The following is a 14,526-nucleotide window of genomic DNA, read 5'->3' as shown; positions in this document are numbered from 1 at the left end:
GCTCCCATGTAAATAGGAGCTCATAACCTCAGCACTGGGGCCAGAGTGGGCAGATCTGGAGAGCTTGCTGGCCAGCCAGTCTAGCCAAATGGTGAGCTTCTTGTTCAGTGAGACAGTGTCTCAAAGCAATCAGATAGGGGCAGAGGTGCAGTAAACACAAAAGCCTACTCTGGAGTACCACATGGGCCTCTCTGTACACCCACTTGTATCTCTCATATGGGCATGTGCACCCACACCCATATCAAACAATAACATCTCTCTCCTAAAACCAACAATCACAGTACTGGTTACAAGAGGTAAGGCATCGATGGGAGCAGGATGAAATGGTTGTGGCTGTGAAAGTGTGACAAGAGGGCTCTGGTGGGGGCGCTATCTGTGTACTGACTACAATGTGCATATCTTGGTTTTTTGGTTTTTTTTTTTTTTTTTTTGTGATCTTTCGTGGCGTTTACAGTTCTGGAGATTGAACCCAGAGCCACGAGACTGTTAAGCATGTGCACACCTGTAGACCCAGTCTCTCCCAGCCAACAGGAAGGGCTTGCCCATGTTAGGAACCTGTTCTTGGGCAGCCCTCCCTGGCATTGCTTCTCTGCTCATCCCCTTAACCCTGAGTCCACGTCTCCTGTCAGAACGGCCTGTATGTGAGGTTACAAAGGTTGAAGGGAAGTCCCGGCAACAGATTTCAGGAAGTAGAGATCTAAAGCCACATCATTCTGTAGTGTGCTCAGCTTTATGCAATCCAGCTGTCTGCATGCTGGGCTCAAAAACTCCTGCTTCCTGGCAAAATGACAGGAAGAGAAGTAACCATATATGTATTTCCTGCCCACTACCTGGAACAGACAGACAAGAAAAGAGGAACTGTAAAATTTGAACACTATAACCATTATGTAGCCACGTGCCTCTTCCCTTCACTCCTCTTCCCTGTCCTCCTCCCCTTTCCTCTCCCTCTCCCCCCCTTCCTTCATCTTTCATTCCTTCCCTCCCCTCTCCTATTCTCTCCTCCCCTCTCCTCCTCTCCCCTTTCCTCCTCTTCCCTTTCCCTTCCTTCTTCCTCTCCCCTCCCTTCTTCCCCCCTTTCCGTCTTCCCATTCCCTCCCCTCCTTTTCCCTCTCCCCTCCCCTCCCCTTTCCACACCTTCCCTTCCTTCCCTCCTCTCTCTTATTCTCTCCTCCCCTCTCCTCCTCCTCTCCCCTCTCCCTCTTCTCTTTCCCTCCCTGCCCCTCTTCCCTTCCCCTTCCCTCTTTCCCTTCCCTCTTCCTCTTTCCTCCCCTTTTCTTTCCCCTTTTCTCACCATCTCCTTTTCTTTCTAGCTTCTCATGTAGCTCAGGATACTCTCACACTCACTATGTAATGCAGGAAGACCTTAAAATTCTAATCCTCCTGTCTCAACCTCAATCTCCTAGATGCTGGGAAGACAGTATGTTTCACCATGTCTGGCTTATACTAAATTTTCTCAAAAGTTAGCAACTCTGCCTCTTTCTTCTGACCTTGGAGACTGTGTGGATCTTCAGGGGTCAAGTGTGACTGTTATTGAGTGGATGAGGTGACACCTGTAGTTAAAGGACACTTCTGTCACAACTTGGTGGGATAGAAGCCTGGTGAGAACATTCTCCTGACAATGCTGACGTCTTTTGTTTGCTGCCACAGCATCCCCAACCCTGCCTCCAACCCCTGGACTGGCTCCCTTATAGTACCGAATGTGCCTCCTAATGAGAGGGGATAGATAGGGGAAGGGGGCAGGGGGAAGGGGAGGGAAAGGGGAAGAGGGAAAGGGAGAGAGAGAGAGAATGGATTTTTTGTAGGTGTGTTCGAAGCAACAAAGGGTTCAAGTATACAGAATTGTATAACAAAGTTGAAAAACCCTCTCCTCTAAGTCCCCGTGCCCCCAGGTAACCCTGGTCGGTGTTTGAAGCAGGACGTAGGACTCCATAGGTAGGAGAAATACAAGTTTGCAAAACTAGGATCATATTCTGAATGTCGATTTCCATGAAAAAAGCAGTATTTTTTTTACTTGAATAGAACAGTAGAAAAAGAATCAAAGCAAAACTTAGAATTATCAAGCCTGCTGCCTCTTCAAATCAAGATATAATTGCTCTTTAAAGATGAATTATTCTAGAATTAAGACCAGTGACAGTTTAAAATATCCACTAGGAAGTTTAATTTGCTATTTTTCCAAACTCAGCTTCAATGTGAAGCTGTTTTCCACATTTCTCTTGTCACAATGCCTCACTGTGCTGACCAGGCTCCACTGCTGATGCCTAAGCCTTGCCTCAGTTTTCTGTTGTTGTTGTTGCTTTTTTTTTTTTTTTTAAGATTTATTTATTTATTATATGTAAATACACTGTAGCTGTCTTCAGACATTCCAGAAGAGGGAGTCAGATCTCATTACAGATGGTTGTGAGCCACCATGTGGTTGCTGGGATTTGAACTCTGGACCTTCGGAAGAGCAGTCGGGTGCTCTTACCCACTGAGCCATCTCACCAGCCCTGTTGTTGCTTTTTTAACTGTGCTTCCTGCTGCTATGTTCTGGACTCAGTGTATCTGTGTTATCTCAGAATTATGGATTGAATTGTATCTTTCTCTGGAGGGGAGAGAAAGAGTGTGTTGTTCTCAAAATAGGTCTTACTTGGAAATAAGATTGTTAAAGAGGTAATCAAGTTAAAATGAGGTAATTCGAGTGGGCCCTATTATAAATAATATTATTAAAAGGGGATATCTGGACACAGGCATGTAAAGAGCAAGAGAGGGTGAAGTCTGTTAGCATTTTGTCTAGGCTCCGCCCCACAGCTACCTGGCAATAGCCAGGTTGGCCTGCCTCACTATAAAATGGGCTGCTTGACCCCTCCTCTTTCTCCTGCCTTCTTGCTCTCCCTCAGTCCTCTCCCTCCTGCTTCGCCTCTCTCCCCATTCCCTTCTCCCTTCTCTCTCCATGTGCTCATGGCCTGCCTCTATTCCTTCTCTCTCTCTCTCTCTCTCTCTCTCTTTCTCTCTCTCTCTCTCTTTCTCTGTTTGCCTCTCTGTCTCTACTACCCTCTCAACTCCACTCCCCATCCCTGAATAAACTCTGTACTATACCATCATGTGGCTGGTCCCTGGGGGGGAGGGGGGGAAGGGATGCCTCAGCATGGGCTGGTTGAAGCATCCCTTTCTTTCCCCATACCCGACTGCACATCCACCAAACATATTCCTCCCCTTTCTAACTTTTTATAAAACACAACATTTGGTGCTGTAACTCAGACTTAGAAATTCTGCAGGTTCATATCCCCCCTGCTACCACATGAAGAGCCATCACCCACTAGCCCACTTTGGAAAACAGGTAAGCTCCACTCCCCCACTGGTCAGAGTAAATGTCCCCATGGTCCCAGGGGAGAGTTCTTGAGCTCAAAGCCACTTCTGTGCTGCCCTTGAGGATGGAGACATTCAGTCTTTATGATTGGTCTTTTCACTGACCCTCATTCTAGGACTTCTAATCCTTGAGTGACTCCTTCCCCCTCCCCACCCCCACACCCCCCCACCCCCCCCACCCCCCCACCCCCACCCCGGCTTGGAGACCATTTTCTCCTGCTGCCATAGACAAATTCCTAAGCTTAGGTGGGTCACTTTCTCCACTGAGTCCGGATCAACATAGCATCCAAGTTCAGCACATGACGACCTGGTGATCTGGCCTGGCTGCACATTTATATTTTGCTATTAAATTTCATTCTTGGGATGCCGGTAGGAATATTTTTAATAACTTCCACATCCATTGGGTTGGTCTTTGCCACCTTGTCCCTACTTACTGGGGTGTTTCTAGGTCTAATTCACAGTACCCAGCAAGCAATATCTCTACATGGCTACTAAACTAGCATTTTAAAACAACTCTCTCACTAGTGATCCGTAGTGTAGGCTTCCTCCTCCCTGGTCCATCATACTCTCACCATTTGCTCTGCTCCCAGTTCACTTCCAGGTGCGGGGAGGGGGAGCAGCTCTCACCCCAACCTTTGCATCTAGCCTGGGACACTGTTTGCTGAGACACTGCACTTCCCTGTGGCCACCTGCCCCTGTGCTCTTTCACGTGTGCTTTCTCTTTCTCTCCCTCTCCCTCTCCCTCTCCCTCTCCCTCTCCCTCTCCCTCTCCCTCTCCCTCTCCCTCTCCCTCTCCCTCTCCCTCTCCCTCTCCCCCCCTGCTCCCCCCCCACAGCTGATACTGCCCCTGCCCAAATATTTTGTGGCATGGGCACAAGCTCTGCATCACAGCAGGGGGGAAAAAAAGTTATTACCCTGCTCCTCCCTTGCTTTTGTTCTGGTGTCTTCCCCTGCCTCTATCCCTGCCTGGGCATGAATTTTGCTGATGATCACCCTGCCCTGCTTGCTTGCCACTCTTACTGCCTTTCCTTGATCCTGCCACAGCACTCCAAGGCCACCAGCTTCGCCCATGACCCGAAGCAGGCCCCGTGCACGCCACAGCATTACCCTGACCCCTTGAATCTGTTGCAGCAGAGGGCAGCAGGTGGGGGTGGTGGTGAACAAAGCCAGGGGCCCTGCCTTGCCCAGGACTACTGCGGGCACGCTTTCAAGTCCAGTGTCTCTCACTTCAGTTCTCAGCCCCTGCCCACTGTACTCCACCATACGTTTGGCATTTAGTGACAGAGATCTGTCACACCACTTGGGTGAAGTTGCTAGGAGACAGAAATCTACTGGTGCTTCTGGCTGCTAGGAGGAAGCCCCACCCTGCTTGCTGGTTCCACAAGGCCTGGTGTGTGTCTGTCTCTATCTCCTGCTCTCCCTTCCTTGTGCAACTCTGCTGCTACCATCCAGTCCTTCCCCCCCCGCCACCCCCCCCCCCCCGCTACCACTGCACAGGTGCGCCTGGTGTCTCCACAGTGCACTGTCTCCCAGAGCAGACATCTCCCCAGTCCCCCTGTCGGATGTTCTCTGTTACATTCTCAGTTCTTCCCCCCACCCAGGGGGTGGTCAGCACTACTTGTCCATAGTATGAAGCCCAGAGCCAGTGCCACTTGGTACTCCCATGCCCCTGTCCTGTTCCCACAATTTACATCCCCTACCCCCACTAGCTCAGTTCGTGGTACATGGATATACTCACTTTCTGTTGCCATGGTCTCATGCCACTGCTGTCAGCTTTCTGGTTTCTGTCCATTCTGGTCCACATTAACTCTAAGCCAAGGGTACACTAGACAATTTTGTCTCTATGTGTGTCTCTCTTCATGTAATTTTCTCTGCTAATACAGCCTGTCAAAGTTATCTAACAATTAAGATTTCTGTTCCATCATGCCTTGACAAATAATGATTTTTGCTACTGCCACTAAGTTATAGTGTACTCTATTGTCTAACTCAAATATGACAAATAGATACTACTTGTCAGAAGTCTGCTAATATATTAGTATTCAAACTTATGACAGAGATTTGCAAAGCCTAACAGTTAACCCCCAAGGTCTCAGAAAATAATGGAGACAGCTACAATAGACTGCCTGGATTGTGGTATAAAAACCACTGAAAAACGTTGCCATTGCCCTGCCCAGGTTTGGTCTACACTGTGGACAAAACTGGATACACTGAGAGTCAAATGCCTCATATTGTGTAAGTAAAGGTGAGTCATTTCTCATTTCACACGAATCTATTCCACAGAGGAAAAGCTCTTCATCTTCTGGGCTTGACAACTTGGGTCTGACTCTGCCCACGTTGCCATGGAGACCACAGCAACCTGGGAACTGTTTAGGTAGTGGACTATAGACGAACCCTGTTATTTTTTAATTAATACATGACTCATAGATTATAATTTACTCTTCCCCAGATTTCTGACTACATTGATAGCTAAGGTAACTTTAGCTGTTTGACAGGAAGAAAACAGACTTAGCGCCTTAACCCTAAGGTAATCCACCACTATATTTGCTTATTAATAAATTTGTTAACTAAGACTGCCAGATTTCTTACAGACTTCATGATAAATGAGACACAAGTTCAGATATAAGCTTTCACAGATGTAATCTGCTACTTCCTTACCTAAACTGTTTCCAGCAACTAAATGTTTCATATTTCCTTTTCTTGCTATGCCACTGTCCTAACATTATTCCAGTTCTTATAAATTTGCCTAACCCTCATAAAATATTTCATTATATGATCCAATTGTACAGTCACAAATTAAATTTTAAGTTTTCTTTGATTGTCTTTTAACTAAATTTAAAGTGTTTCTAGTGCTGAATCTACACTATAAGCTATCATACTCAAATACACGTTTCATTTGATTGTACTTTAACTATAGACTTAAGGTCTTTCTCTTGCTATATATATGTTCAACTATATTCGTAAGGTCAAGCTTTTAAGTTTCCCTTGACTCTCAATTATAAACTTAAAATTGTTTCTCATTATGTATACTCAGTCTCCTAGACAGAAGGAAAAAGCTCTTCTTGTTCCTCTGCTCTATGAAAGGCTCATCTTTTTTAAAATATATTTTTATTAGGTATTTTCCTCATTTACATTTTCAATGCTATCCCAAAAGTCCCCCATACTCCCCTACCCACCCACTCCCCCTTTTTATGCCCTGTACTGGTGCATATAATGTTTGCATGTCCAATGGGCCTCTCTTTCCAGTGATGGCCGACTAGGCCATCTTTTGATACATATGCAGCTAGAGTCAAGAGCTCCGGGGTACTGGTTAGTTCATAATGTTGTTCCACCTATAGGGTTGCAGATCCCTTTAGCTCCTTGGGTACTTTCTCTAGCTCTTCCATTGGGGGCCCTGTGATCCATCCAATAGCTGACTGTGAGCTTCTATTTCTGTATTTGCTAGGCCCCGGCATAGTCTCACAAGAGACAGCTATATCAGGGTTGAAAGGCTCATCTTAAAGGCTGTTCATGTAGTTAACTCATGTTATCACTTTTGTAAACTTATAAGCTACAGGAAACCCACTCAGATCTACCTCTCATGGACCAAATAGACTCCATCCAGATAAGTACATCTGCTAATCAATAGCCAAAAGTTCCCACTCACTACCTATCCCAGAGGGTGGGATTCCTCTTCCTGTTCCTGGGATTGGGACTCACCTCTCCCCCAACCACCAAGACCTAAGGGTTTCAAATGTATTTTCAAATGCACACCTAAACTTCCAAATGTACACCTAAGAAAAACTTTTCTCCCAAATGTACTTTAACCTTATTCTCTACCTAGTGTGTGTGTGTGTGTGTGTGTGTGTGTGTGTGTGTGTGTGTGTGTGTGTGTGTTTCAGCATCTTACCAAGTCCAGGCATTTACTACACCCAAGACTCCAGAGAAGCAACCCCCAGCTGCTCTAATCGACTCTCACAGGCACAGATGGTTCTACGGACCTGTTATTTCTGATCTATCCACGGATGGTTTACAGACCCTGAACAGCAAGCAAACAGCCAACTCTCTTAAAATTGGACCAGCATCCCCATACCCATTTTCTTAGGTTTCCTAGAGACACATTACCCCAAGTCTGCAGGAAGTAGTTAGAGATCACAATGACCCTATTCCTGCTCCACCATCACCCCTTTCTAATTTTTCTTTTTTAATTAAACCAAAATGAGGAAATGCTAGCATTTAGTCTAGGCTCCACCCCAGTTACCTGGCAACAGATATAGTGAGTGTGCCTGACTCACTATAAAAGGGGCTGCTTGCCCCCTCTTCACTCTCTTGCTTCTTGCTCTCCCTCTGTCCTCTTGTCCCATTTCCCCTCTCCGTACTCCCCTCCTACCTCTCTCCCTATGCTAATGGCCAGCCTCTCTCCCTCTCCCTCCCCCCTCTTTTTCTCTCTGTTTCTCTCTGTCTCTCTCTGCCTCTGCCTCTGTCTCTGTCTCTCTCTGTCTGGCTGTCTGTCTCTCTCTCTCTCTCTCTCTCTCTGTCTCTACTACCCTCTCAACTCCCCTCCCCATGCCCTGAATAAACTCTATTCCATGGTCCCTCATAGGGAAGGGATGTCTCAGCAGGGCCTCTGGAGGCACCTTCCCCCCCCCACCACCACCACCTTACCGCACTTCCACCAAACATATTCTCTCACCCCTTTATCTTTTTATAAAACACAACATTCTGAAAACTGGAGGTATCCTGATGCAATCAAACAGCATCTGAGCCCATGAGAGTTGGGAGAGGCATAAAGTCCTTCCCAGAGCCTTCTAAGGGAGCTCGGCCCTGATTCATACTTCTAGGTCCATGACGGACACAGTACATTTATTTTGTTTCGAGCTATTGTGACTTGACATGAAATGTTCCCCTGGGGCTCATGTTTTGAACACTGACCTCCTGGCTGGTTGTCCTGTTTTGGAAGATGTAGAGCCTGTAGGAGGCAGGGTTTGGTTGATGGAAGTGATCACTGGGGCTGGGCATTTGAAGGTTGTAGACAAGCTCCAGTCTGGATCTACTTTCAGCATCCAGGTTTGCTGTGATATGAGCCATTTTTCTTATCTTTGGCATTACATAACTTTGTAGGAATACATCGTTGTTGAATTTCTTATGCATATTTTCCTAGAATAAATATGATTTTTTGATTAGCAGATTCAAATCATCTTTATTTCAGTAAAGCTCTCTCATGTTTATTCTTTAAATTATTGTATTTGTCTTGCACAAGGAGGTAGAATATGCATAGTTAGTATAACAAAAGTTATATTTTATTATGCTGTGAGTCATCACACAAGGTTCACACTCTACATTCCCACCTACCATCCTAAGCCTATTTTCCCAAGCTGCTCACCTGTGGGACATATCTTAGCTGGAGGTCAGGTCCAGTCTCTAACAGAAGTCTCTGAATTGAGGGTCAGGATCTTGAGGGAGATTCTCCATCCACAGGGTTTATCTAGGTGTTTTCTTTCCAGATGTGCAGAGCATTGCTTTTAGTTTCTGCTTATGCACTGTCCAGTGGGTGACTATGTCTGGTTCTCCTGAGTGAGGGATATCTCTGGGTTCTGGTACAGCCTTGTCTGTAGTGGGGTTCCTGACTAAGCTGTTTTTCCAGGTCTGAAAGGCATTTCTTCCTATGCTCATACAGTATTCCTTAGTTCCCCTCCCACGTGGCTATTCTTCAGAAAAGCTGGGGGTCTTTTTTTTTTTTTTAAACATTTTTTCCAGGCTTATCAGTGAGTCCTGGGACTGTTGTTTGTTTCCTGCTGTGTGATTTCCTGGTCTGCTGGTCATGTGCTGAGTTAGTGTTGTTTATATCCTGTGTTCAGCTAGAATCAGTAGATTCCAGCCATACATGGATGTTTTTTTCTGTTTTTATCCTAGCTTTCTTTCTACCTTTTTCTGCCCTCTGAAAACTTATCTATAATTTCTTATTTTTTGTCTTTGGGATTATTTTCTAGAAAGAGTGTTGTATGAAAATTAATTAACAACACAGTATCTTGAACATCTCTTCTGTAGGTAATTCCTTCTTTGTGGTTGATTATTTTTAATCGGTGTGTGTGTATATGTGTGTGTGTATGTGTGTGTGTGTGTGTGTGTGTGTGTGTGTGTGTGTGTGTGTTCTTCATATCTAAGCTTCAATCCCAGCTGAATCTTTTGACTTATTACTTACCTTCCATGGGCTCTCCTGACAGGTGCAGTGTGGAGAAGGAGGTGAGATGGGAGAGAATCTGTGATCTCCTTCAGTTTTCATGAGCTCCATTGTCCCAAATACCCTTGCTGCTGTTTCCTTTGCTTTGGGGATCCCCCACCCCTACACTATTCAGTGTCTAGAAGGCCAATGTGACCTAGAGTCTTACTCCCTCCTGGCAGCCCGTTCTTACATCCCCCTTTTTGGGAGGGGGATAAGCAATTGATTTTGAAAGCCCCCCTTTCCCTGATACCCTGTATTGCCGATGATCTCTAAAGGATTCTCGGTCTCTGGGAGATGAGCCTGTGCCACCACAATATCTAGATGAAGAGGAAGATGAAGCACCATGATCTAAATTTCAGACTGTATTGGGCTGATCTTATCCTAGGTCCAGGATAGCAGCTGGTAACTCTGGCTGCTTCTAGTTCCCACCTTGTGGTACCCAGCAGGTTTGTTTCTGGGGTGCTGGTGGGGACTCTAGCAGCTTCTTCACCTCATTGAAAATAAAGCCCTCATATTTTTCATTTGAGCTACTATAATCTGTAGTTTTCATAACAGGAGAAGGAAGTAAGTATTTTAACAGGAAGTATTTTGTTTTCAAAAAATCCTCTAGTGTTATATAATAAGCTATTTATAGCTTGGGGGAATTTGTCTTTTATTATATTTATATGCAAATGTACTATAAATTATAAATAGGAACATGGTCTATTTTCCATGTGTTTATTTTCTATTTCTTATAACTTAGCAATGGCTTGGAGGTCTGGAGCTGGAAATTGAGCCTGGGCCTTATGGGCACTGATTCTGCCACTAAGCCTGGTTTTAAAATATCCTCAGCTCCTAACTTAGATGTAAAAGTGTCCTTATCATCATGGCAACATTCCTTAGATTCCATTTCTATTCAAACTAAAGATATCTTTATTACCTTTTAGTTAGAAAATAGTGCTTATTATAAAACATTAAACAATGCTAAAAAAAGAAAATCACCTGAAATCCTGGCATCTTTATAAATCTGCTATGAGGCTTATGCAATTACCTTGTGAGTTATTTTCTACACATAAACAAATATATCTGCAAGTAAGCACAATGGGAGTGCACGTGCAGGGTTGTAAAGTTTTCTTACATCCTTCATGCAGTGCCCAAACAGAGATTTCCACCTCCCTCTCTCACCTCCCTCTGCTCTTCTAGGAAAGCACAAAAGCCCATATTTCTGGGGCATTTTCTATTGATTACATGAGTAACTATAAGTGCATAGACTTTTAAAGACACTAATTAACAAAGAATATGACCGAAATGTTCATTCCATGTCTTTTTTCCAGTTGCTAGTATGAAAGGAACCTTCTTTTTATTTAAAAGTTCTTATCAGTTTAAAGGAATCATGCTGCATTTTGAATGCACACTGAATCATATATCCACTTACTTTACCCAACTGTTTTATGTTTTACCAGCTTTTGTAAATTATGGTTCATGCTTATGGATTTCTTCGCTTATTGAGTTATTTGAGAGGTGAGAGAGGGTCTCACCTGTTGCTCTGGCTGCCTTGTAACGACTCACTGTGTAGAACATATTGGCCTTGAACTTGTGATGATCTTTCTGCCTCTGTCTCCCAAATTCTGGCAATACAACACCATGCCCTACTTTTTCAGGCGTTGTTGCTTGTTTTTGTTTTATTTTAATATATTTATTTTGAGACAGGGTCTAACAGTGTAGTCCTGGATGTTCCAGAACTCAGTGTATAGACCAGGCTAGACTGGAACTCAAAGAAATCCACTTGTCTCACCTCCTGTGTGTTGTGATTAGACATTTCATGTAACCTTCTAGGACTTCAAACTCACTATGTAGCCAAGAATGACCTTGAACTCTTGGTCTGCCTGTCTTCACCTTTCAAATGCTGGGATTATAGGTATATGTTACCATGCTGACTTGCTTTTCGTTTTTCTAAGTTCTTGATTATGTTTGTAGTGTATATTTGTGTACTTAGAGTAACAGCTCTCCAGTCCCATTTTAAGCAATGGAGGCAATGTAGAGAAAGAGTTCTTAACTTTCCAACTCCTACAGCATTTGCTGTGGCTACATCTAAAAAAAAAGGTTTTAATATATATACACACATGCATATATATATATATACATACACATATATATATGTATATATATGCATGTGTGTGTAATATTTATAATGTATAGGGTACATATAACACACACATATATAAAACATACACATATATATGGGATATGCAAGTAAAGCATATATACATATATATATGGAACAAAGCTGGAGGCTAATAGACCTGACTTCACACTTTCATACAATGACACAAATCAAGATACTATTGCCCTGATGTAAAGAGAGATGGATATCTCTGCAGCCAAGGTCATTGATATTTGGTGGAGCATTCAAGGCCATTCTGCTAGAGAAAGGATACTCTTTCAGCAAAGGGTGCTGGAACAACTGGCAATTCATATGAGAGAACAAAACTGAAAAAGATCTTGCTGTTTACCTCACAGTGTATATAAAATGAAGGTGTCAGGACTGCCATAGACTATAGGAGACAGAGGAGACCCAACAGTTGGAGGCAAATTGTTCCAGAGCAGAAGTACATTAAGAAGAAATATGGTAAATTTTATTTATTTATTATATGTGTGAACTCAAGTAGTCATACTTATTGGCAAGTGCCTTACCTGATGAACTATATACCTGTTCCCCAAACTGGTAGACTTAAATAAGGTCTATAACTTCGTAAATTTTCTAGTTGTGTATGTTAACCAGATTAGCCTTGAACTCATGATACTTCTCTCTCTGAAATTACAGGCATGGTCCACCAAACTTACTGGATTCTACTACTACTACTACTGCTGCTACTACTACTACTACTACTAATTTAAACTGGATGATATTTTAGAAGAAGCGGTAATGGAAAAATCTCAGTAGTCTTAGGCTTGACAGGTTTCTAAAGTATGATGAATAATCATAAGCATTAAAAGAAAGCACCAGTAAACAGGACTTCATCAAGTACTGCTGCAAAAATTAAAAGATAAGGCAAACATTGTGAGAAAATATTTGCAGAACATATATCTGATGAAAGACTTGTATCTAGAATACATGGCTAGCTCACAACTCAATGAGATAAGTAGCTTAACAAAAAGTGGGTCCCGTGTCCAAACAGATAACTTACCAGAAAAGGTGTGCAGATGGCAAATGAGCACAGAAGATACTAGGGTTTTAGGCATTAGGGATATACAAATGAAGGCTATACTTTCCACAGCATATCCATTAGAATGGCTATGATCCCGACGCTGACAAAGACATGAACAGGAATTGGAGGGCTGCAACACAGAACAGTGGCTTTGGAAAACCAAGACTTTGGCTCAAGACTGAAGAGTTGTCTCAGGAGTTAAAAGCACTTGCCGCTCTTGCAGAAGACCCAGGTTCAGTTCTCAGCACACACATGGTGGCTCACAACTGTCTCAGGGCTCTAGCGGATCCAGTGACCTCTTTGGGCACAGCATACACATGATGCACATACATACTTGCAGGCAAAACACTCATACACATAAAATAGAAACAAGCAAATGCTTTTAAAAGATATTAACTTTATTGTATGTATATATGTGTATGCCTGTGTTGTGTTGATTTTTTTTTGGCCGCTCTGCTTTGAGCTCCTGGGGAATTAAAAGCATGCACTTGCCTAGGAGCTATCTTAGATCCACGAATGGAAACCATACACACACGCCAATTAATCTTAAAATGCCTTGGCTAACTCAATGACTGGGCACTCCTAAACCTTCCCCTGCTACTCCAGGCTTAATTGGGGAAGTGGCCAGTAGCCACTTACCTGAAAACTCACACGGCTGGCTGACTTTATCAACTTCATTCCCTTCTTCTCCTAGAGTCCTGGCGATTCTCTCTGTGTCTTACCCTCACAACTCTAAGTGTCCCACCCAGTCCCAGCCATTGGCTGCTGGCATCTTTATTGATAAATCAAAACCAATTGGGGACAATGAACTTCAGTGTTAGTACACACAGATTCCCAATTAAGTCAAAACATCAGAACAACTCCCCTACATGCCTGCGTGTATGTTTTTGCATCCTGTGTCTCATGCAGGAGCCCACTAAGGTCAGATGAGAACTGGACTTACAGGCAGTTGTGAGCCGACATATGGGTTCTGAGAACTGAACCTGGGTCTTCTGCAAGAGCAGCAAGTGCTTTTAACTGCTGAGTCATCTGTCCAGATCCTAAAATAGAAATAGAAGCCAAAAAGGAAACAGAGTTTTCAGTTTCTCTCAAAGATAAACTTGTACTCACCACTGGCTCTGCTTCTGTTTAGCAAACAGAAATGGAAACATGTGAACAAAGACTTGTGCACAAATGCTGGCTGCTTCTTTATTTCTAATATCCTCTAGTGGGAAATAATCCGAGGGTATGGGAATAGTTAAAAACAAATATTTATGTCTATATCATGGAACACTGGCTATGAAAATATCACTAACATGAGATTTATTATTCTCACGTGTAGAAGACTGCAAAGTATAAAAGTTGTAAACTGCACTATAGTGCTCAATCAATGTTCCCAGTGTTCCCTTGGAGTGTGGGAGAGAAGGAGAGACAGATGATGAAGGAGGGAGGGGACAGGGGAAACTCAAGGAATGATGAACATCTGCATCATCTTGACTATGCGGTGATTTCACAGCGGTATATTATACACATACTAAAGGTAACCAAATTGTATACTTTAAATGTTGTAGCGTTGTTTTGAGCTGTACAAAAGAAAAAATACAAAGACAAAGAACCCCTTCAGCCCCCATCACCCAGCTTGTTGCAAAGCCCACTGGGTCAGCAACCGTGGTTTTTTGGTAGGTCTGGGTAGGGTCGATAATTTACACTGCTAAGATCTCTAGAGGATATGGACAGTGTGTCCCACACACTGAAGACCATTGGTGCACAGGATGTGGCAAACAGCTCTGTCATGAGTTTCTTCTGTCTATGTGG

At 43.6% G+C, this 14,526-nt stretch overlaps 1 long non-coding RNA gene across 3 annotated transcripts; it reads right to left on the bottom strand.

Annotated features, from left to right (window-relative positions):
* Positions 1-404: 404 nt before the first annotated feature.
* On the bottom strand, positions 405-12,857 carry Gm40816. 3 transcript variants are annotated; one of them, XR_872306.2, is made up of 3 exons: positions 12,712-12,857; positions 8,254-8,478; positions 405-830 (listed from the first exon to the last, which is right to left on the bottom strand). It is a non-coding gene; the product is annotated as a predicted gene, 40816 (long non-coding RNA). The 3 variants fall into 3 exon arrangements; XR_872305.1 differs by lacking the exon at positions 12,712-12,857 and adding an exon at positions 8,705-9,005; XR_001780168.1 differs by lacking the exons at positions 405-830; positions 12,712-12,857 and adding exons at positions 1,478-1,550; positions 8,705-9,005.
* Positions 12,858-14,526: the final 1,669 nt, after the last annotated feature.

The sequence above is a fragment of the Mus musculus genome, chromosome 11, assembly GCF_000001635.26.
Source record: "Mus musculus strain C57BL/6J chromosome 11, GRCm38.p6 C57BL/6J".
Classification (NCBI taxonomy): Eukaryota; Metazoa; Chordata; class Mammalia; order Rodentia; family Muridae; genus Mus; species Mus musculus.
The sequence above is the reverse complement of the archived record's forward strand: the minus strand, read 5'-3'. Positions and strand labels throughout refer to the sequence as shown.